Genomic DNA, 25,317 nt, shown 5'->3' on the forward strand with positions numbered 1-25,317 from the left:
TAATTATCATCCTTTTTAACGCCTAAAGTGACTTTTAAGTCAGTTAGTGTTAATATTTTTTCTTGTCATGAACAAAAGGGAAAAAGGACTTTGAGGAAATATCAGAATTAATCCTTGAGCCTTAAAGCCTCTGAGTGGGTGGGCCGGTGCATGTGCTGATTAGCTAAGGCTGGACAGGCAGCCTGTTATGAGCGGTGAAGGAGGATCACGCCATTTAGCATCTGAGCAGGTGGATTTGATGACATTTTCTTTGTTTTTCTGCAAAGAGCAGAGCAGATTTCCATGAGGTAGCAGAAAAAAACATTCAATTAAAAAAAGGGTGCATATTGCAACCGATGGTTTATTTCCTTCAGACCTTCTTTTAAACACCCACACTCACAAGCCTTTTCAACTTTCAGTGTGTCACGCTGGCTTCCTGTCAGAAATTTGCAGTTTCCTTGAGCAGGTTGAGATGACATTATCAGGGGTTATTTTTTAGCTTTTCTCTTCTTCACAAAGCTCCTCCAGAGCCACAGACGACTTTGCACAACCCTCGGGGCTGAGCAGTGCTCACCAAGACTAATAAACTGACTCTTATGTGTAAAATAGGTGGATTTCCCTTTTAACTACCATCACGACAACAGTTCTTACCCCAAATTCATTCCGCATTCAGTGGAAGAGATTTGAAAAACGACCCAATAAGCTGTTATGGACTTACTTACTCTTTCATGATGTTAATGATTTGTTAATGACTGAACAGAGCAGTGAAAGAAACCCTTTCAAACGGACTCCCCCCTCCTCTTGAGTTATTTCTGTATCACACAAAAACACCCACAGGTGCCGTATAATCTCATCTGAACTGTTCCATTTATTTATTAAAGCGGAAATTGTGTTTAAACTCTGGTGGTGTCGCCACTGGATGAATGCTAAGTAAATGACACACCTAATGTTTCATGTTCCTTTAGGAATGTTTTTTATTTATGATAGTGTGGAGTGTTCGAGTGCAGAAAACAGAAAATTATTAAGATGACACTCTGAAGGTAATCATGTGAGCACTGCTCGCAAACTACACTGCAAATGGACACATCCAGTAATTTGGGCAAGTCGAGAGTAAAAACTATGTTTAATGGCTGTCTTGGCTGTTGCTCATCACTCACAAGGTCAGAAAAATAACACAGAGACACAAAAACAGCCCACTCACCAGAAAAAAATGTTGACATTTTTCTGCAAACCACGGATACATTCAATTTGTAAAATTCATAAGTATCATATCAACTTTTTTATTGAAGGGTTAGAGTAAGCAGACCACTGTTTAAACCAAGTTCCTTCAAACAAAACCTGGTATTTTAAGCCAAAACATGACATTTTTCTAACCCTAGCCACACCTTAACCACAGGGCCATAAGGTTTGAATGCAAATATCCACAGTTTGCAGAAATGCACAACGTTTAATCTGCTGACTGGGTTGGAGAAAATCTAACATGTGATAAGACATAAGAAGTGGTTTTACAATAGCTCTGGGGCAAGAAAAACAAACTGTTCTAATGTATGATTGAATTAGAAAATAAAAAAAATAAAGGAAGAATTGCTTGGGGAACTGGGGGGTTTGAGTTGGGAAATTAGATAAATACCTGGAGACAGATGTGTAATCTGCACTGAAAAACCTCTAATAAGCCACATCTGCTGCCCAAAACAGCATTGCAAACTTGGACTAAATTGCTCTGGACAAAAAACAGAGTGCGGAGTGTGAACTTGTAGCATACTGATCCAATAAATTGGATTTTTTGTCCCACCTATTAGAGACTGTGAGATTGGAGCTTTTGTTTGTGTAGAGTTGCAAAATTGATGCTCTCACTGCATGAACCCTGAAATGTGTTGGTGACCTGGTTTTCCATGATTCATTTATTTTGCATCTTTTGTGCAGGAGCACCAGCTGCTTCACCCTTATGTCTCAAGCACCTGATGCCTGACAGTTTGCACCTTCTGAAGACTGAATAAAGTTATTTTTTCTTAATGATTTAAACGATTGCATATGCATATAAAAAGCTGTGTGAAGCCTTTTGTGGCTCGAGAGGGAGCAGTCTGACAAAATGCTGACTCAAGTGACATCACTCGTCAGCATCTGTTGAGTCTGAAGACTACGAGCTTGAAAATTAAAAATATCTGCAGGTGTGGAATTAGAAAGAAGTGAGTTTACGTTAATCTCATTAGCCGCTGCTAGCATGGCACGCTAGAATCAAGACCTGACCTGTTGGTGGTCGAGTTGCATTGTGGGTAATGTAGGCACCAGGTTTTCACAGTGAAGAAGAAGGAATAAAAAAGATAGCATATCTGGTTCTGCACCATCGATTTTGATCATTAAATCAGTGGAATCCTCTTTAGGACATAGAGTATGCAGTGATATGGCTTGCTGTATCTTGCCACATCAAAAAAATCCTCTTTGCATGAATGCATATAGCAGCCATTATCTATACAGCAAGGCTCTCTTGATCATGAGAAAAGCAGCCAGGTGTGCAAACCAAGCCACGGAAAATGAGTCAGAATTAGATATTTAGAAGATGATCTAGTTAACATGTCGTTGAACATCACAATCATGCGAATGGCGCCGAGCGGAGGTGCAACAGCAGTTCTTGCTGCTGAGTGTCTGTGCAGAGGCAGATGTGTTCTGTATGTAGGTCAGGAGGAGAGCAGAGTGTGGGCACACACAAGCAACACACCACACCATGGCTGCCTCCTCACCTGTGAATGATAAGGAGCTTGACCTTTTCCACATAGATATACCACCGGAGAGAGGCAAAGACAAAAAGCTGCTATGTTGTGACCACACAAGCTGATTTGTACTGTGAAGCAGTCTGCAGTTAAAACGGAAGATGAAAACAAGCTTCTTGTGGCTACAGACATTTTGTATGCATTCCTGCAGCTAATGCCTGCGGAGTGCTGCACATCAGACCTCACAGCTTCCTGGACGGATCCTTCCATGTGCTCTCAAACTGGTTATATGTCTAGCTATTTTTCTCTGGATGTCAAGATACCTCCTCCCTTTTATGCTCTGCCTCTTATATAATTTCTGTGTCACAAAATCCTCACTCTTGAGGTTTGGCCGTGACTCATCAGTTTGATCGTGATGATGCACGAATGCGAGAGAGGCATATAATACCTAAATGCTTAAGGTTATGATCACAGTAATTCAAACTCTCATGTGTCACACCAGGACAACGCACATATTTGCTTAATATGATTTCTGTGAATCAAACATTTTCTACAGCTGTGTGGAATGTTGAATGTGCACTCCTGCAAGACATGGCTCTGGGTATTAATGAGGTCTCTCTCTCTCTCTTTTTTTTTTTTTAGCCTTTTTCACAGCTATGCATGGCTATTTCCACCCACACTTTGTCTTTCTAGTTTGGGAATGATTCCCTTGGATACCATGAATTAGTAATGGCAGTTCTCTGAGTTGCAGAGAGAAAAGTGCAAGCTAAAAGGGAGGCATGTCAATTTCGACCCACCCGCTGCTCTACAAACATCACAATTTTACCTCTGGAAAAAGACACAAGATCAATTAAATCAGATTTTCTTACTAAATCTGCACATTTGACCCAAGACACAACATTAAAATGTTACTAGTTTTGGATGTGTTTGGTTTTAAACCAAAGTATTAAAATCAAGTAAAAATGAAGATGAAAAGTGGAAGGATCACCAAGGTTATTACAGCTCATCCTGAGGGAGGCATGAATCTCTCCAGCCTTCTATCTGTATGAGCTACCACGAATACCACCATCATCACAGTCATTAGGATGTATCCTCTGGGAACCATTAACGTCTGCATTAAAATATGTGCTAATCCATGTTGTATATGTTGCAGTATTTCACAGTGAAAACCTGAGCTGCAGGTGGTGAGGACCAAAGTCATGATTTCCTCCCCTGACAGTTTACCATCAGATCCTGTTGGAGAGAGGGTGGCACCTGCAGTATGGCTACGTGAGCTGCCCACAAAATAACCCTGCAAATGCTTTTTGTTGTTTTAATGCACGGACACATGGAAAAGTTTTAGTGCATGTGTGGGTGGTGCGACTGAAAAAGGATGTTGAGTAACTTTAAGTCACCGCAGGGGTTTGCACACATAACACATGAAGTCCAGCTGTTTTCATGGAGCCTGCATGCTACATGGAAATGCCCTTTATTGAACCGATAGTAAAAGAAACATTAATTCTAAAAGGATAAATGATGCACTATAGGAGGATAAATTACAGTATAAAGAAAAGAACAATAAAATGAATGACATGGCTAAGCTTTACACCACGTCCACATTGCTCTCCTCAGACCTCATACAATAATGCTTCCGGTTATCACGGCTGCCTATTAGTTTTTAATAAGCACCTTCCTATCCACGGTGGGCCATTAGTAGCCCGACAATAATAACAGCAGGGTCCAAAGAGTCATCCACAGCCTGAGCCGGAGAGAAAGACAGAGAGTTGTGGAAATTTCATTTAGTGCAGAGATGCAGTGAGGAATGAGAGGCTGTAGACACAACCAGAGCACGCTTCCCTGAAGCATGACTACATTGAACAAAAGCCTAAATTTAGAGAGCCACTGAGCAGCCTCCATAAACACAGAAACAAAACATTGATGGGTTTTGCAGCGGCAGAAAAGAAAAGATCTTTACAGCACGTCGAGATATAAGAAAGGAGAAGATCTCAGTGCGACAGAGAACAAGCTGTCTCAGTGTCTCAGGAAGAGTGCATGGAGCAGTGCAAGGCCCTGAAGCAGCCATGGATCTGAATCTAGTTGACCTCAACAGAGACCTGCTGTCAGAGAGGTAGCTGTGGTCAAATCAGCCACGGAGCTGCTGCCGAGCTGATAGGGCTCTTCCAACAATCGCCCCAACGCCTCCTGGCTGTGTGACCCATCAGCTGTGAAGGGCCCTCACTGCTCCCTGATCCCACTTTCCATATGTTGCTTTCTGACTTAAAGTGTTGGGCGAGTTACTTTCAAAACGTAATGCATTACATTTCACTAGTTACTGATTACATTACTTTTGCATTACTTTCACCAAAATGACCACAGAAGTCTAACTAGCATTGTATTTAGCTATATTAGGGTTGTATGCAAACTTATTTCGTACATATATATATATTATACACCCATTCTTCTGCTTGCACATCTCACGTAGCAGATACACTCTCTTTCTACGCAGCTGTCTGCATCGGGTCTGTGCAGGCTCACGCTTCAGCTTTGCCTTATGTACGTAAGTGTGACCCGAAGTGTTTATTTATCACATTTATTTTTATGAGAGTATGCACGTAAATGCGAAGTTGACACCCAATAAAAAGGCCCTGAATAAGTATGTTTATTTACATACTGCAGCCTAGGCGGAGCAGAGTGTGCTGCTCTTTGGACAGAGCCAGCCACACACACTTACATGTGTTACGTGATATAGTAATTGTAATAACACTACCTGAATCTTATTAGCAATTAATTATTTTACTTTAATACCATTCTTATAATAGGAGAAACAACTAGCCATTACAGTAATATAGTACTTTCTTGTGGTGACAATCTTGTCTATCTAACAGTAAACAGTAATTGGGTGAAAAGCATAAATCTCAAAATGTCAGACTATCACTTTAATGAGCTTTCTGTTAATTTCTTCCTGTGATATGAGGGCTCTAATTCATTGTTTTCATCTTTCCCTTGTTTACCAAAAATCTCCCTGCGTTCCCTCTTTCTCTGCCCATGACTCTTTGTGACCTCCCTTTTTTCTCTTTCTGCCTTTTCTATTCTGGATGGGAGGCTAAATTAGCGCCTAATTATAGTCGCCGGCTCTTGGCTGCGTAGCTCTAATGGAACAGAGCCCCTCCATATACCTCGGCAACAGCCTGACAGAATCCAAATGAGAGGGGCTCACGCTCCCACGTGCTGGTCTGAGTCTCTGCAAACACCTTATGCAGACGGCTCACCCCACCCAAAGCTGGAATTTGAACAAATGAGATACAGAGAGGATGACATAGCTGATAGCTGTGACATTTCCCATGATTGTTGTAGCTGTTGCAACAGCAGCTGTTGTTGCATTCATTCCTACTGTGATGTTTGCATCTGAATGCACTGTGCACTCTACTGTACGTTTCGCAGCACTGCTTTGAATAATGAACTAGTTAGAGAGGTTCATGATGAATATTTGTTGTCAGTGGAGTGGAATTTTGTGTTGGGTCATTAGAAGTACAGTATATTTTCATAAATAATGCCAGTCATGCACACACACACACACACACACACACACACACACACACACGCACACGCACAGACAGTGATGCTCATTATCTCCTCGCAGTTGTCCCCGTTTTCATTCCTCCAGCAGCAGAGAAGAAGTTTGAATCTCTGCTGAAAAAGCACAGCACCACAGAGGCCAATCATGACCCAGATTCATTTCCTCATTGTTTAAAGGTAAGGCTCAGATTTGGAGCTGCAGGTGCGCCGTAGGTACACAAAAACATTTCCCCTCCTTAAATATGCGCTGCCATCTATCTTCTCACACATTTCCTCAGCTGGAACGGAAGAATCACAGTTACATAAGACCTTTAAGAAAGTGGCATCCCTGCAAACTGGGGCAATTTAATATTGTTTTCTCTGGAAGTGGTAAGGATCAAGCAAGCTGAGGAACAGTAATGAAGGTAGCAGGGAGGGAGGCGGAAGCGGGGGTTGGTTTAGGTTCAGAGAAGAAGACTGAGACATGGCTGATGTAACAAGGGAGGGCAGGGATGAATTAAGACGGCAGCCAGGGGTCGATGCAGAGCGGTAAACTTTGAGTAAGGAGCATGAATGAATAGCTGAAGTGAAGAAGGAACTTGTTGAGGTGCCACTTGCCTTAAACACAAAGGTGTTCTGACAAAACATCCCGCTGTCATCCCCAAGCAGCCAAATCCCAAGCCACTTCAGTCGCACTGCAAGGAAAGAAAAAAGCCGCAGCAGTTGCAGTGTAATTGCCCTTCTTTTACAGCCTCCACCACCTACGAAAGAAAGAGGACGAGCGAGAAAAACAGCAAATATGTTGGGATTGACATAAGAAAATACTGACAAAAGCGTCATAAAACCAGAAAAATAAGCTGAAACAGGATTTTTTTTTATTAATACCACAAGCACAGCTGGAAACCCTGGAATCCAAACAAACAGACCTTAACGTACACCTTAATAATGCAGCATCTATGTGTAATTATAGTTTTAATTCACCATACGGCTCTTTGTATCTCCTAAGAGCTGTCCACAGTGGGGTTGTAAACCCTACACTGTGTTACAGATGAAGTGTTAGTCTGGCTCTTCCCAGCAGTGCAGCAACTAGAGCAGCTTCTGATGGAATATTTAATGCAGGAGACTCTAAGAATGGATTCCTGCAACATTTTCTCACATCTCCTCACTACGCATGGCTCACTCTCTGGTTTGCCTTCTCCGTCTCTACCCTTCCTCTCTCTTCACGCGCTGACATAAGAGCCACACACAACAGATGCGACACGAAACACATACAAGCGCGTTCGCTCCGGAGTATTTGGTAGGTGTAAGAGCTACTACGTGGATTTTTCTACTCATCTATCTGCAGCTGCGGCGATAAAACGCACACACGCCTGTGAGAGTAGACAGAGAGGAAAGCTTTGAAATTAAACGCATGGGCAGGAGGACCAGAGGGGAGGTGTCTTACAGGAGAATGAGCCACGCCACGATAAATTATGGACTGCTGAAATCATTCCAATTCCCATTGTTCTCTCCAAAGAGCCACAGCTCTCTGCAGGAGACAGCCCCTCACGCTCCATCAATGGGTAAAAGATGCACAGGCAATGAGAAGAGAGGGAAAGATGGAGGAACTCAGAGAGGCAAACAGGAGGTAATTAGAGAGGGAGAGACGGTAGGTATGTCCGTGAGCTGGAGTGACATTTGTTAATATGTTAAGTATATTTTTAATTAGTTTCTGTGCAGGAGACGGGAGGTCAGCAGGCACAGAATGGTGAGATGAGGGAGGGGAAGAGGAATGGGGGCGATGACGGCTGAAAGGTTTTACTGGAAGCATGTTAGCAGTGGAGAGGAAGACGGATGGAAGATGGTTTTTTACCACTGAACACACTCGCTGACCTCTCTTTCTCACGCACACTTTGCTGGAGGAGAAGCAAAATGGAAACTTTGCATCGGCGTGTCTATTTTTCACAAGCAAAATGCAGCAGAATGAACACAAATAGTGACATTTTGAGCTTTATTAGCGGGATCTCAGCCACGTCGCCTGCAAAATATGTTTGCATGCCACTGATTTGCTTTGCTTTTCAGAGGAAATGTAATCGCTGCCTGATTATGTTTACTGGCACTGTGTGTTTTACCAATCCAGGAAGTGTGCCATCCTCATACTGTCACAGGGAGGAGGTCAGGTTGGATCATCAAAATTCAATTTATATACCACTAATTTGCGACAGAGAGTATGTTTTGAGATAAATGTTATGCCAGCTCAATTTTTTTTTAACCGACAACGTATGTCATTCATTTTTCTCAGTATTATCTGCTCTTGCCTGTTGCAAATAAGGCGTGATTAAACGTTTTTACGGTTGTGCTTGGGCACTCACAGGTCAGGGAAAGATTGTGGTCTTGGTTGACTATTAAAAAAGCCAAAATGAATGAAGGGCATGTTTTCTGTATTATCATTTAATTTGAGCTACCTGAACCAAAGAGCTTTTGTTGCCTAAACCTAATCACAGGTGGTAAAGTCCAGTCTCCTGCACTGGAGAATGAGGTTAGTGTCCTGTGTCTGGTGTGTTATAAGGTTTAAGGCTGCTAAAACGCTTTCCTCAGTTTTCAATATTTCACAATCGGCTGCAATCTTCCCCTTTAACATCATGCAAGGAGTTTGAGTTGTCTAACCTATGAATATGTTAACTGCACTTTAGGAGAGGAGTTCAGTGCCAGGAGTGGATATTAGAGGGAAAGCAAATAAAATATGTAAAAGAGAAAAAAATGAAATATTCAATGTGCATATTTTGCATTGGCTACCAACAGTTTAGAGATACGTCCATAATATAAACGGTTTCTTATAATAAATGCAATCTGAGCTGCATTTCGTTTACCACTCAACAATATTTGCTATTGCATATTAGATATAAATGAATGTAACTTGTAGGAAGTCAAACTATGATTCTGGGTTGACACACTGATAATTTGCTGTAAATATAGCAATGCATTAGACATTTACTGTGCCTAAATGTAACCATACTGCAGCTGCCATGCACACTTATTGCAGAAAGCAAGAATTAAAAAAAAAATGTTGCATTGGATGGATTGGATGTGCTGTTTTATGATAGTTCCACTGTCATACCCAGTAACCCCAGCTGCAGCCAGATATTTCACTGGAGCTTTGGGCCATTATTTCTTGGGCCAGTGATGGCACGTCAGGAGTGATTTTCGCGATGGTCAAACGAAATCCAGCTCGTTGCGTTCCTTCGTTTTCGGCGGTGACCAGAGTGCTGGAAGCAGTCTGTGACAGGCGAATTGTGGCCAACTGACTTCCTGCTTCAGTTTTTTTTTCACCATTTATGTATGTACAACACACCCCCAGATGCTGACACATATATCTGGGAGCTATGATGTGTTGAAGAGAAACACATCTGTCTTTTCCTTCCGGCAGCTCCTGATCAGAAACTACCTCGTCTAATTTTTGATCTGTCATTCAGCTCCTCAAAGAGATGTTTGCTCTCCAGGAGTTATCGACGTATAACGCAGTGAAACACCGGGCAGTGGGGAGCCTTCTCCTTAAATCAGATATTTAAGCCCTTTATTTCCTCATCGCTGAGGCATCTTTACCTGTGCAGAATGCAGTTACATGATCACAGGAAAGGTTGTGCTTGTGAGTGTGTAGCTGCACAGACCAGATCCTCTCCTGGTTTGCACATTTGCATAATAATGTCGTGTTTCACATTGCTTGTGCTGGATATATGCGATGAGGCGGCAGCTTCATCTGACTATCAGTGTATAGTTATCACTTCCTGCCACGTGTTGGCTTTCCTTTCACTGTTTTGTTGGGTAGTTTTTCATTTGCAGGCCACCTGTGGTCCATGTTATTTCTGCCAATTTGATGCAAGCAGGCTTTTTTTCCCTGCACAATAAGGAGAGAATGCTAACATGAATCAACAGATGTCTGCTTTTACGTCTTGCCTTCACTACAGGAATGTCATCACAAGCTTTTTTTTTTTTTTTACAGGGTTCACCTGTCATCTCGGTGGTCTCTGACTTTTCCATTCGCAGGGTTTCACACTATCATGTGTTGATTTTTCACCTCAGACGACATATAAGGCCAAAGTCAATACACTGCAGCTGTCTTGGTAAATGCTCATTTCATGTTTTGTATTTATCATGCAGGTCATGCTGGTTCTTAGTCTTGAGACACAGACAGCACAGAAACATATGTTTAATTGAAGGGGCTAGTTGAGGGCTTTACCATTGATTTGTGGGTCTATAAAGTATGCTGTTATTAAGGTAAGGTGTGGACCTACCACACTTGAACAAAAACAATTGTGGTTTAACTTTAAAAATCGATAATGGTGATAATATTCAGAGGGAGAGGATTGGTGGATAGAAGTGCAGACAGAAGGCAGACAACAATCAATAATTATATATAATTATTTTTTAAGTACACATCTCACATCTCAACAAACAAGCAACCCCATTAGCAAACGTCTGCCCAAAGTTTCATCTTCAGAGATAAAATATTCCAGCCAGCCTGCTCAGACCTGCACAGAATGAGGCTCAACACATCCACATAAATGACTGAGAGCACCAGCATCAGGCATACAAGATCTTCATCATGCCAGGCCTCATCATACTGGACCTTCATCATACCAGGCCTCATCATACTAAACTGCATCATGCCAGACCTTCATCATACTGGACCTTTTTCATACCGGTCTTTCTTCATACCAGTCCTTCATCATACCAGACCTTCATCTTACCGGGCTCTAAGAAGTTTGGTAATTTCCTGGTAGGGGCACAGTGGGGTTAAAGCCCCACCTCGCCCCACCCTCCTCCTCCTTCCTCCATCCTGCTTTGATGGGAAGGATAATTTTACAAATTACTGCTCAAAATTTTCATTTGAATTTCAGAGTTTGTAAATTGATAAAATCCTAATATTATTTTGCACAGCTTCATTTTTTTCTTCCATTCCTTAAATCAAGGAGGCCTCCGGAGCCCCTGTGAATCTTTGGCACTGCAGGGTTGGGAACCACTTTATGGTTATGGGGTGAAGAGAGAGTACACGGAGGAAGAAGAGGATTCTTGCAAAGAGCTGGAAGCGGTCTTTCAATATCTTTGATAAGTGCTTTCAGAACAGCAAAACTGGCAATGCGCTCTTGTGCCATTTTTGGAAAAAGGTTGTGTGATCTCTCCTCTCGCTCGCTCACTCCCTCCATCACTTCGCCTGCTCTGTTCTTTTACTCACACAACACCAAGGAGCTTCCATTTTTATGACTTCACATAGTCAGGTGCTATCACAAGAATCAGCGTGAGCATGCATCAGATTAATGTGCAGCAGCACATGAACTGAACTGCACCCATTGCAACAAGTGTCTTAAATTGCTCTCATGTTTATGCTTGAAACTGTTTTGTCCCTGCACTGAGAATTCGGCGCCCTCAGCAGCCGTGTTCTGGGGCCGCTTCAGGACTGCAAAGCAATGTATGGCTTTTGGATTGTTTGGAAAGTACATGCATTTGGTGGTGGGGAAGCTGATGGTGGCAGGGAGCCAAAAAGTAAAAAAAACACAGGCAGCTTTCCCATGCCTTTAACTGGCAACGCAGATACAACAGTATGTTTGTGCTTGGTGTGATGTATTCACCCACAAAGACTTTTTTCACAGCTTTGTTTTCTCTGAGGTTCGCTCATAAATCATATCGCCATAAAGAGATGAGGTGCAGTGATTTTAAAGCGACCCAGCTAAAAGAATATTTTGTGAGCTGAGAACATCTCTTAGGGCAATTCAGAGCAGATCTGAAACTACCACCTCCCAGAATTCTGCACTGCATGAACACAGGGAACGCATTACCTTAAGGCGCTGCAATGTGGAGTGCTGTATTCATCTGGCACAAAAACACTCTATAAACTCTCATGTTGTGTTATCCACAACACAAAGCTGTGGACCATTAATTCAAAATGGACTGGCGGCTGGACGCCTCTTTCAGGACAAAAGAACTGAATTCACAAAAATAATCTACGCTGAACAAAACGAGAGGAGAGAAAGAGTGAGATAGATGATAAAGCACTACTGGAGGCAAAGACGTGGTAGATTTGCTCCTAAATTATGAAGAAATGTAATGTTTGTTTACTCCAGCACACAGTACTCAAAGGCAGAAGATATTGTAGTAATAGTTCTGGCAGAGAATATGCAATTATCACTTTGTTCTTACTCAAAACACAATATTTGAATTTTGGTAAATGAATGGTTGTGTGGAAGAAGAGTCAGCAAAGAGGCAACAGGCGGGTCACACCATGAGGGTTAGTGATGGTGGGCAGGCTATGTGGCCATGTGAGTCATGTGAGTGAATGAGGTTTCATGTGCCGAGTGCAACGGTTGCAGGAGGACACTGGCTGAGCAGACCTGGAGGAGGTGAGCTGTGACCGTGTATATGATGCATTTTCTGTATAAATGCAGCTTACAGACAGCCGTGGTTTCACAGCAATCCATAGTGCTTTACGATCTATAAACCAAGTCCTCAGCTACATCCATGACTAGGGGTGTAGAGATGAACTGATATGTATCGGGAAACTAATGCAAGAGTCAGAAAAATCTTAAATCGGCTTGAAAATCTCTCTCTGAGCTCCCGTGGCTCTCCTGCTCCGTTCTCCAGTCATCATCAGGACCGGAGAGTGGAAGATGAGTCCATTTTTACTTATGTTGTCCTTCAGGCAAGTAAGAACTAGACTTGAACTAACAACATAAAACCACCGAAATCAATTCTAATCTTCATGATCTTTTTTGTCATTTCTGTTAAATGAGGGTTGGTGCTCAACCAAATGAAAAGAGCAGCCAACATAGTTTTTATTTTTATTCAAAATTAAGGTTGATAAAGAAAGAGTTCAAATCTGCCAGCACCCAGCCACATATAATAAAACAAAATAAGTGTGTGACAGAAAAAATAAGTTATTCCCTCCAGTAGTTTCTCTCGTAATTTTAAATTTTGTTAGGATTTAAGAGCACTGCACAATCGAAAAAGACATTCAAATTACGGTTGCAGGGAAATGAGAGGTTGAGGCAGCACATCAACACGTGGGAAATATCCCTCATCATTTTCCTTGAATGCAAAGGTGGGTTTCTGGTTGCCAGAGCTCCTGCAGATTCCTCCACTGATCTCATCGGATTTTCCACTCTTGACATCAATGGATGCTCTCTCCAGCTCTTCAAGGGGTGTCGAGCCCTCGGTTGGTTCTTGGCCTGCTAGCTTTTCTGTGATGTTTAAAATATGGCAAATCAAGCAGGTTATGTAATACTACAGTGAAATAATTTAGTGCCTTATGATAGGGTGAGCTGAACCACTGGCTCTATTTACCCCAAAGCCACTGCTTTGGAAGAAGCTGCCTGGCTTAGCAATCCTGGCTAACCGCTAGCTCAATTATTGACATGGTTTTAAACCCCTTGGAAATCACCAACATGTTATGCATGTCATGCAGACTTGCAAACTTAATCTGACAAGCAAAACATGCTTTTGTCTTAATAATATTTGTCTTCTCTCCATCACAACCTCATCATATAAATCATAGTTCCTGCACCCACTGGCTCATTGTAGCCCACTCTCACTTCCTGCTTCTTTCCCACACTGAAATAAATGTTGCACGGCTGTGCACGCTGCATTAGCAGTAGCTAAAGCAACTTCAATTCAGCCCCAGCCAAGGACACTCACTGATACGGCGTTGTTGAATAATTCCAATATTACCAAATTCAGACAGACAATGCTCACCCAGGAGCTGAGGTAAACAATTCCTCATCAGCATGAGTTGACTGAAAACCTCCTACAGCCAAAAGTAATCCACATAAAAATGACAAAAAGAAAGAAATAATTGATTCATTGTAGTCACACTCTTATTATTAAAAGAAATGTTAAATCCTAATCACAGCTAAATGGAATCAGATTTGAATCACAGTGTATCGTGATGCTTCTTCTGTTAATTTCTAGACTGTTTCTGAATACATATTGAATTGCCTTAGACGGTGTTTCAATAAATCGCCTGATCGGGACGCATCTTCGTTTTGGAGAACTTACAAACTGCACTACTGATTTGCATTAACACTGAAATGCACAGCAGCTAAAGAATGCGTCTTTCTCCTGTGGAAACAGCTGTGGAAGAAACAATAATCATACACACGACTGCTGAAAAACACTAAGTGGTCCCACCTTTGCAGCGGCCACATGTTCCTGCATTTAATGAAGGCACACAGCCACGACAGCTGCTGCAGCTGCACTGAGACAGCAAGACATCACTGTCAACTGTGGCTGCATCCTTTCAGTTTGTTGTCCAATTCATCGCCAAGTTATTATTATCACTTAATGAAAGTTAATTGGATTGTACCTCTGCTAATTAGACCTTGTGTGGCACATGTTTTTTTTTTTTTGTACTCATAACTCTTCTAAATATGTTAACTGGAAAAAAAGAAGTTGCAGCTGGATCTCTGTCTCCATTTGCATTGCTTTGCTCTCAGTACATCTGATCGCTATGTGACAGGTTTGTGCTTTTAGCCTCCCACGTACCCCCTACTGTAAACTCACCTACATTGCTAAATTAGCAATCCAAACTCCACCACATTAATGCTGTCCCCGATGAATGAAAACAGCCTGTGACGCCTTCTACAGACGTGAAATCACTCTACCATCCGATCCATCCTCCCACATTTTCTGGTTTCGCATTAGATCGCCCCAATGATGCTGCGTTCTCGTCAAATGAGATGGATGGTAGCGATGGGAGAGAGTCCCACATTAGTGCTTTCCAAGCATCCGCGGTTGGATTTTTACAGAGCTGGTTGTGTGAGGACAATATCACACCATATCCATTAAATCTGGGTTTAATCACCTTCAGCTGAAGTCTCTGGCTGGTGTGAGGCATCAATATTTGTTTGGCTTTCAGGCGCTTCTTTATTATTAAGCACCAAGTCAGATGTATTGGAGCATTCAGAAAAATCTGAGCTTCCCAGTCATAATTAGGAGCTGGAGGTTGATGCGAACGTGATTTACAAGCTGGTAATTATGATAACTCCGATGTGACAGGAATGCACAATTAGCATCAGTTTAGAAAATCTATAATCAGTACTTTAGTTAACTGTTGGAAAGAGTTAGACATTCACTTTTAATGGCTGCACACATACTGACTGATCAGTCTTCATGTTATTTGAGTAGAATTCTGGGTCATTCAAATAGTTGCAATCTCAATGTTATCCTAATGTGGTGTGCACCCAAAGCTTTGTGAAAAAGTTGAACAGCACTTGCCCAAGTGCGAGCTGGCTCCTCTGGACCGAGAGAAGAATGGACTGCCTGCACTCAGCCCTAATCTGAAGTGCCTTATTGCGAGTGACATGCCGTGCAGCGGAGACCAGCCACGCAGGACACGGCCGGGAAGTATCGCGTGTGTGCCGGTCAGTGCAGATAAATCAGGACCTCCAGGTGAGCTCCAGAGCTGTGGTCACGTTGCGTATGCAGGAGCCTCAGCAGACCTTTAAAAGCATGCTGGTCAGGGAGAAATCTGGTGCACTGCTTTACCGTCGGCCTATTGAAACGAGGGAACACGGATTAACATGCACGTAGGAAAACACATCATTTTTTAGCATGTTGTGATTAAATAAGACGCTTGTACCCATAATTGTTTTGTTAAGCTTTCACTTTAACGTGTTGTCGATTGCCTCGGTGAAAATGAAACCTCTTAATACTGCAGGAGACGAATGATCCTGTTCCAGCTCATCCTTTGCGGTCAGCTATCTTTTCAGCCATAATATTGAGTGACTAGAGAAGCCAGCGAAAGCTGGCCTGCATTGCTTTCCACGACACTGAACCTTTCACACTGATGACATGATGTTAGCCTTTATGTAGGGCAGGCATCTCAAACCGGTTCCATAAAGGGCCGCGTGGCTGCAGGTTTTCATTCCAACCCAGGAGGAGCACATCAGGCCGACCAATCAACATCAAGGGATCACTTAGTTATCAGCTGAAGACTGAGATCAGCTGATTAATTGATACCAGCCAGGTGTGCTCCTCCTTGGTTGGAATGAAAACTTGCAGCCACGCGGCCCTTTATGGAACCGGTTTGAGATGCCTGATGTAGGGGAACTTTTTATGCAACACAGTCTTGGACAAGCCTCATTCAAATCCACTCCCCGAATATGTTGAGGCAATGAAGATGGCACCTTCTCGTAGGAACCAACTGGTGCTTTACCAAAATAACACATGAACAGACCATATTCGTCAAGTGGTTCCTCAACATCCTCCCCTTACCCCCTCACCCCTACTTCTACCTTAAACACTACTATTGTGGACATGGGCTGTGTTCAGGGCCGCCTACTACACACTGACCAATGCAGTACGTTATTTTAATATCCAATGTTAAACTGTTGAATCAATTTATTTTGCAGTATGTTAGGCTGGGCCTACAGAAATTATACATATATTGCACATTGTTACATTATTCTGCACCAAAACTTGATTCTTTTTGGTTTAGTTCTACCAGTAATGTAACCTGAAAAGTCTTTACTTAGTTTTGCTTTTATAAAAACAAGTATTTTCTCTTTTTCAAATAAGAAGAAGAGATTAAATAAACATGGTACATAAATATGCGCAAGCTCATCACAGTTTATACAAGTATTTGCCTTAATCATGGCTGAAGTATACCTAACTGTGCAGCGTCTCACACACACATTTGCACACAGATCATTCTGACAGCACTGAAGCAGAACTCTTACTTGCTTCCTGCATGTGTTTGTTGGCACTCGTGGAGGGTGTATTTTCTGTTCTCGCTTTCGTTCTTTTCCTCTCTCATTTGTTTTCGCTCGCTCTCTGACAGTATCACACATCCCCCTCCCCTCTCTTTCTATCTGTCTCACTCTCATTCTCTTTTGCTCCCTCTCTCTCGCTCATGTTTATTTCATAGGGCCCTCCAGCATCTCAGAATAAATAAATTATACATTTCATTATGCACTCATTCCAAAGCTCCTTTCAGGAAAGGGACTAAGCTCATTTGTCCCCGAGCTTCTGTTTATCCTAAATGACTGCATCAGACATGATCATGAGTGTCTGGGAGCCCTGACTGTCCGTGCTCGTTTGTCATGTACCAGACCTAATTCGCATAAAGTCCACATTCCTCTCTCTGATACCGCAGCCTGGCACTGATCCGAGGATTAGATACAGCAAGTGGGCAGAGAAAATACGTGGAAGCACACACCAAGAAAACGCTCACTTAAATTACGGCAGGTGCTCATCAAGTTGATGCTCATACCTGAAGCAGGCAGTTTTCATGTTTTTTAAAAGCGTCAGGGTGGAACTGTTTCACAAATATGACTTGGCAGAGACGCCTTCATTTTTAGAGGAATTCAGTTTTGTTCCACAGATTGGTTTTAATGGCAGACTACACTGGTCCGACTGGGTCACGCTCCGCCCGCTCCTCGTCTTCGTGCTCGTGTGCTCGCGGATGCTGCTGTGCCATGCTGGTGGGCCGTGCGTGGCGGTGCACTGCTGCTGACCGGCTGACGTTAGTAATGTCGTGTACTTGGCCCTCCTCCTGCAGACGAGCCGCACATGCTGAGGGTCAGTTTGACCCGTGGTGGTGGTAATGTCAGGGCCAGTGGATTGTCCAAAAAAGTAGCTTATTCCCTTCACACATGGACACACACACACAAAATGAGAGACTTCTCCATATGCACTGCACAAGATACACAATCCATAGGTGCACATATGGCATGCTAAATCACATAGATTCACACGTGCACGCGCAGGAAAACACACGCATGCGTCCATGCAGATACACAATGCCAACAGAACGCTTGGACACACTTTCCACCCCATATGGACCCTCATGGCCATCTGTCCCACTGTCTACATGCCAGGCGCTGCTCGTTGAATCTCCTCTTCCTATTTCTCTATTGGACCATTGTGCTGCCCCGCTGCAGTAGGCCTCAGCATTTTAGCCCATTTTACATGAACTGTGGTAACCCAACATGAACACTATCCACACTTCAGCGAGCGGCATCCCAGAGGAGCGACTCCCAAGAGCTGTTGAGTTTTAAGCCCTTTCCACCACAGTGATATCGTAATAGTAAATATGATTTTTTTTTTCTTGGAAGATAGATAGATAGACTACATACATCAGTTTGGGATTGTGCAATATGGTTGGAATCAACATTGAAATATTAATAAGAAAACTTTTCTGATACATCAACTTGGTGCACAAACAGTGTACAAACAGATTCAGACTGAGGTTCAGTGAAATGAACTGTGTTTTACGGTGAAGCCTTGAACCAGAAACAACTTTAAATGCATGCAAAAGAACTATTTAAATTGCTCATCCTATTAGTTTTTTAATGAGAAGTTTTATGGAAATCATTCATTTGAACGGCGCACTCTTGTAAAACAAAATATCATCACAATAAAATGGCAGAGAAAGCGTGGAAGCAATAACATTTAAGCTAACAATATTTTATATTTTTCTCAGTGTCAACAAATACACATTACAGAAACTCATGTGTATTCATCCGCAGCTGAAAATATTCCCAACGAGATGCACTATTTACATCTGTTTTGGTATACTTGTATATGATGCATACTTTTTTCTGTAAAGATTTTAGCCTGTAAAACACAGACATTGTCCTTATTTCAATATGTGCAATAAGAGAATTACTTATATCATAGTTATGACACACATGACATCATTGGTCATCTTGCAAATGCCACAACGTACTGTACACACCAATGAAAAGAGAGTCTGTTTTTGGATACACTGTAGCACATTTCTATATCTGTAAGTCACTACGCTACTTTAAATTTCCTCCTTCTGGCACCTCTTTCATGTAGATTTGTGTTATAGGCTTTATTCCTCTTTCTAAATATGTCCCTGGTCCAAATCTGGCAGAGCCTCAGTCTTCTGGGTGCTGCACCGGTGATATCTCTGGAAGAGTATGACTCACACTCCCGACCCTGCGAGCGTGGAGCAGGAGGCCCCGGGGGAGCCGGTCTGTTAGGAAGGCTGTTCCAAGGAACTGATAGACTCACCTGAAAGGTGCGATGCTTTCCTCAGACATGTCACTTCATCCAAAAAAAGCAACCCCGTCACTGTCTGGTAGTGCCTTTTCAGACAGAAAACAAGTGAGAAAACCCACGGTTATTTGAGTTATTTGTTCTCCGCCTCCCCTTTGATCACACGTCTCCTTCTTGTGTAAATTACAAACAGACGAGAGTCCTCATGGAATACAACAACAGTGGCAATAGTGATGGAGGGACACGGAATGAGAGGCCAAGTTATGAGTTTACCGCAACCTCATGGGCTGTATTTTTTTGACATAATACTGAATAAATAGAGAGGTGTGACATTTGCCAATTATTTTTTCTTCAGTGCCACTGCCATTTAAAAACTGTAACTCATCCAGTAGAATATCTCTATATCTACAAAACAGCCTGACAAAACATATTGATACAAGCATGATCCCCTGATGATGATTCCTAGTGATTTTGGTGAACTTTTTTTTTCTTGTGCCGACTTGACTTTAACATCTTTGTTTTGGAGGTAAATAGCTCAACAATCGTGCGTACCACAATTCATGGATTGCCGTGAAAACATATGTAGACATCCAACATATGAGGCTACTGCATCCTCCGTTCATCAGTTCATCCATTCAGGTCACAAGGAGCTGACGCTGGAGGATTACTGTGCGAGAATTGTTTCTAACGCTTTGAAAATGCAATATTCAAACTTGGCTCCACCTCCCCAGCTCTTGGATAGTCTACCTGGTTTATACCTGGTCTTGTCACCACAAATGCGGCTGGAAAATGTCCCGATGTCTTCTTGAAAATAGTGAATTTTGTTGGCACAAAAAACGGCTCGACCAGTGGTCTGCTGCTTGGCAGTCGTCTTGCTGAGCTGTGTCACGCTACCGCCACAACCTCCTCCTCGTGATGACAAACTCAGCTCATATGCATGTACTGGTAATGTGAGCTGACACTTTGATACTTGTTAATGACACATATGAAACTTAACGTATTCGCGCTTTGCGGAAACATGCAATGCCAACATTTTATTCTGCTGACTGGGCTGCGTATGCACAGGCTTTACAACAGCAAATTATTTTCAGTATGTGTGTTGTTATTTGGTTGGTGTGTACTAAAAAAAGTGAATTTTATAGTCATGTTAGCTCATAGGGGAAAACTGGGTGATGAATAAACAGTGTGTAAAACCTACAGTAGAACAAGACAGAAATATTCATGTGTGACAATGTTTTGTGTTACAGACTTGCACAGGATCAGCCACATGTTTGAGGAAGACAAGTTTGCTGTCCTCTGCTGAGGAATACTAACCCTTGTGGCTTAAAGTTGTGGCAGAGGATTCCTCTCCCAGCACAGCAATGACCTCAAACATGCATCAAAGATAAGACAGGACTGTTTGAAGTCCAGGGAACAGCAAGCGGCTCTGCCTTGGAGGCTTCCCCTCCACAGTCGCCAGACACCCTCTCTCTCTCTTATATATCACGGTGTGTCATTCAGAACACACTTCAAAGATTATTGAATGAGAATCTGGCATCAGTCTTCAAGAATCTTGCCCATATTTTCATTTAGTTTACTGCGGGTCTCTAGAAACGTCCCATAGATCAGTTCAGAGAAATATTTTTATATTCTTCAGTATGAAATTCGGGGTACAACGCCCATATTCGTCTCGCACTGATTACACTCATTCATCAACAAGATGCCTCTACCGAGAGGAGTCAGTGCCAGGTGTACCAGGACGATGGCCTTAACTGCTTCACACCTGGCAACCCTAGAAGGCATGCTGGAGGTGCGTGCTGCCTGATGAGGCTGGCAAAACTGCATCATCATCAAAGAGCAGTGACATGGTCCTGAAGTTACCAACCTGGACACAGTCAAATCCAAAACACAGCTAGTCACTAGGAGGAAGTTGCCAACATGTTCAGCAACACGACTTTTACGTTCTACCATCAGCAACTCATTAGGGCAGCTGACCGATCAATTTATGATTAGCCCTGCACCGCGCCAAAGCATGTTCAGTAAATTAAAATCAATTTGCCACCGAGGAACTCCAATACATCCTGTTTCCTACGATTTAATTGGAGTTCACATGTGGTGAATTGATTTTAATTCACTGAGTGTGATTTAGAATTGTGCATAGCTATGCATAACAGCTCTCACACTTGTACTAAATTTAAGGCCAGAAACAAAGGCAATTTGATGTACTGTGTGGATGCAAGGATGGATGATAGATACTGTGTGTAGTAGAATCGACCATCTGGCCAAATTCACAACAAGAAAGGCTTTGGTCTGAGGAGTGAGGACTCAAGGACTCAACTGTCACTCAAAAGGAGATTCTCGCTGTTGCAGAGTTGCTCTGCAGAGGTGGTAAAATCTGTTAAAAGGACAATCATCTCTGAAGCAATTCCATGATTGGGGTCTTTGTACTGAACTGTGTTAAAGAAAGTCAGACATACACAGTATAAAGGTATGAGAGCCCACCTGGAGATTGCCAAATGCCACTCCAGTAGTCCGAAGTAGAAGAGAAAAAGATTATCTATTCAGATGTGACAAAATGTTGTAGCTCCTCTTCATCTGGTGAAAAGCTCAAGCTATCCTATCACTACAAAGAGAGACGGTTAGGTTTGCACAGGGATGAGCGCACCTCTCAGCAGCAGGGTCTGCACGGTTGGTAGGGATGGAGGGAACAATGAACGGGTCCAAATACACACCACACATCCATCTGAAGACCTGCTCCACAGAACATAAGCCCAGACAATGCTGGAATGAATTCAGAACAAAATCCCTGAACATCCTTGAGTGGTCCAGCCAAAGCTTGGACTTAAATCTCTGATCCCAGTGAAGATCACAGTTCACTGGTTTGCCTCATGCAATCTGTGAGGGAAAAAAAGGGCCAAAATGCCCCAAATCAGGTGTGCAAAGCTGATAGAGACAAGAAGAAATCACTAATCTCTGCTGCTTGTCTTCCTGGAAGTCCTGAATTAAAAAAAAATAGACCAAATACTTGGGCTGTAATTGATTTTTAGAATGAGGATGTATCAGATAATAATGTGAAAGTACTGTAACATTGTGAAAGGGGACACTCATAATGGCGAACTAACACAGAGTAATCACTCAAATCTGCAGCTCTGCACAGGTTTATGGAGCTTTATAACGTGTTTCATGCTGATTTTTTGGCTGTCCGACCTGCAGCCTAACTGTTCTCTCACCATGCTCACGGTGCTGCAGCATGCCACTGTTTTATCAGCACCAAACGACCAAACTACAGACTAGCTGGTGAACGTAACGGAGCTTTCAGCTGAGAAGGTGCCAGATATGTCCCACGGGAGCTTTCAGTGATTAAAAAGAGAATGGACTTAATTTGGCAGTTAAGAAATATGACAAACTTTGTTTACTGACAATAGTTTTACAAAGCGTTCCTGAGTCCATGCAGTAATCGCCTTCATACAATCATGTGTTCACAAAGTGGTGAACCTCGCTCCATCCTCGCTTGTGAACGACTGAGTCTTTCCAGGAAGCTCCTTTCATACCCAATCATGATGTTTTCAATTGAGTATATGTCGAAAAGGATTAGCAAGTTATCACATCCTGTTTTATTTAGATTTTAAGCAGCATCCCAAATGTGTGAAATCCGAATTGAGGTCGTAAATAATTAACTGTCATATCAACTTAATTTGTTAAGCAGTTAAAGAATCTGCCATTGCAGGTTTCGGGAAGAAAAACACCAAACTGTGCATCCATTTTTATGGCCTCCCTGACATCTTGAACACTGTATTGTTTATTTGCACTGTGCTAGATGTATGTTATCCTGGCTTTTAGCTTGTAGGCCTGCAATTTTTTTTGTGTCTGTCACTTCCTTTAGCGAGTTACAGAGGCACTGTGGCAGGAAAAGGTACAAGCCAGACATGTTCTGAATTCAAAGAGTGACAGATCAGCAAATCCCAGACCCACTTACTGACTTGAATCAGACATGTTTCCTATATAGTCATGTTCAGACAAGGTACTCTGCTTTGATACCTGTCACAGCTCTGCATATCACAGAAAGCAGGCTAGTACCTAGGAACTGGAGCAGGGAGGAGAAGAAGTGTGGATGAAAAAAAAAAGAAAAGGTGGTGAAGATTTACAGCTGCAGCCTCTAAATCACTCTGGCATTGTTGTTGCTCTTGCTAAAAGGAGCTAACTGGCTAAATCTGGTAGCAGTTGTTGTGAGCTTGCTTGATTAAGAGAGACAGGAGGCAGGTGATAAAGGAGCTCTGCCATTATGATCATAAAAACAATGGAATACAATTCATATTAATGAGTTTTTATGGAGTTTAATAATTGTCTATTTAATACTGAACACTCATAGTCTTTGTTTGATTCACTCACTAAAAGACCACTAAACCGTGACCTCTTCATGTTCAATTGCCAAAATCCAGATGGGAGAAGCTCTGACTCGAGGAAAATGTTAAAATACTCGTCTGACTCTTCGGTTATTCCCGTTCGCTCACAGCATTTATCCTTTACAGTCTCAGCAGCAGTGAGCTTTTATGTACAGACACTTCTCCTAAAAAGATGCTCGAACTGATCATCGTCAGCGACTCAGAAGTGCCCTTTGTCGTTACGATGAAAATATTTATAGACTGTCAACACTGGAAATGGCAGTTTGCATTTTTATTTCAATAGAACTTAATATGTATCAAAAAGTACAGGTAATTATTGGGTTAATGCGTTATAATGCAGCAATTTAACAATATCATGGAACACATGATAATCAATATAAACCTAATTGTCTGCTAAATAATATAAATTGATATAATTAAGAAAATAACTTGCATATACTTTTTTGCTGATGAACCTCTGATTTCTTTGTATCCCCCCCACTTCTGATACCCAATCTACCAGTCCACAGCAGATAAAAGGTATGCTACAAAGGAGTATGTTTAAAAGCAGCCTTTTTTTTAGCTTCTACAAATTTTTGGAAAGGGTAATAAAATATGAAAGATTTTGGTTTCTACAACTTTGCACGCAAGCGCGAGTTAAAATGTTATGTCTGACGTCGTCCATGCTACTTCTATTCCTCCCTCCAGCAGCAGCCACGCAGGATGAATTTTTCATAAGTCATGACTGAAGAAGAAGACAGACAACGAAAATAAATATATAAGTGTACAAATCAGTTTTCACTGTAGGCCAGGCCGATAACTCAAATGGCTCAGGCAACACCGGCTTTGATGTAAGAACAGACTTATCAGGGCAGAATTGTTTATTTGACTGAGCTGCTGAACGGCAGAGAGGGGGATGAATATTAAATGGCCAGGTCAGGAAGTTGAGTCTCAGACTGAAAATCGAGTATTGTCAGGTCACAACCTTGTGACCACATGTCAGCGCCGTGAAGCCGGACTTGCTCCGTCTTTGTTATCTGGCTGTTATGGAAGTTTAGACGCTGGTGCTTAAATTCTGTCACTGCTTGGACAATAGCTGAGCCATAGGGGAGCTGTCTCATTCCATCATATTGACTAATTTACAAATCTAACTAGTGTGTTTGGTACTCCTGTGCTGTATCTATTTATTTAAGTCTTTATTTATTTCCATGCATTTATTTAGGCATACGTAAAATGTGTGTCTGACATGCCTTTCGAACAAAAAAGTATCATCACCTCTTTAAAATCCTTAAAAATGTCACTTATTCCTCCTCCCTCATTAAAAATTCCAGAATATATGAATATGCAAATATTTTTCATTTCACAAGTTTATCTGCTGAACACCAGATATCTTCTACCTCGCTAGTGGTGTTTCCATCAAAGTGTTTTATGCGCATTTTTATGCGCCTTTTGAAATATATATATATACATAAATATATATAAACTGAATAAAAAAAACTAAAATGCCTTTTTGAAAAGGTGTTAATGCTCTTAACGGGAGATGGAAACACCTTTCCAAAATAAGTTCTGACGTAGCAAACATAGCTCTGTTTCCGCCACAGAGGAGGAGGAGAAGTCGTTTCTGCTGTCGCCATCTTCCCCGATATTCCCATAACGCTCTTCATCTTCATAATCTTCGTCTCCAGACAGCATGAAACATGACCAGTACAATTACAGCTTGCCCAAAAAGAAACAGATTGCTG

Source organism: Chelmon rostratus, chromosome 19 (genome assembly GCF_017976325.1).
Source record: "Chelmon rostratus isolate fCheRos1 chromosome 19, fCheRos1.pri, whole genome shotgun sequence".
NCBI classification, from domain to species: Eukaryota; Metazoa; Chordata; class Actinopteri; order Chaetodontiformes; family Chaetodontidae; genus Chelmon; species Chelmon rostratus.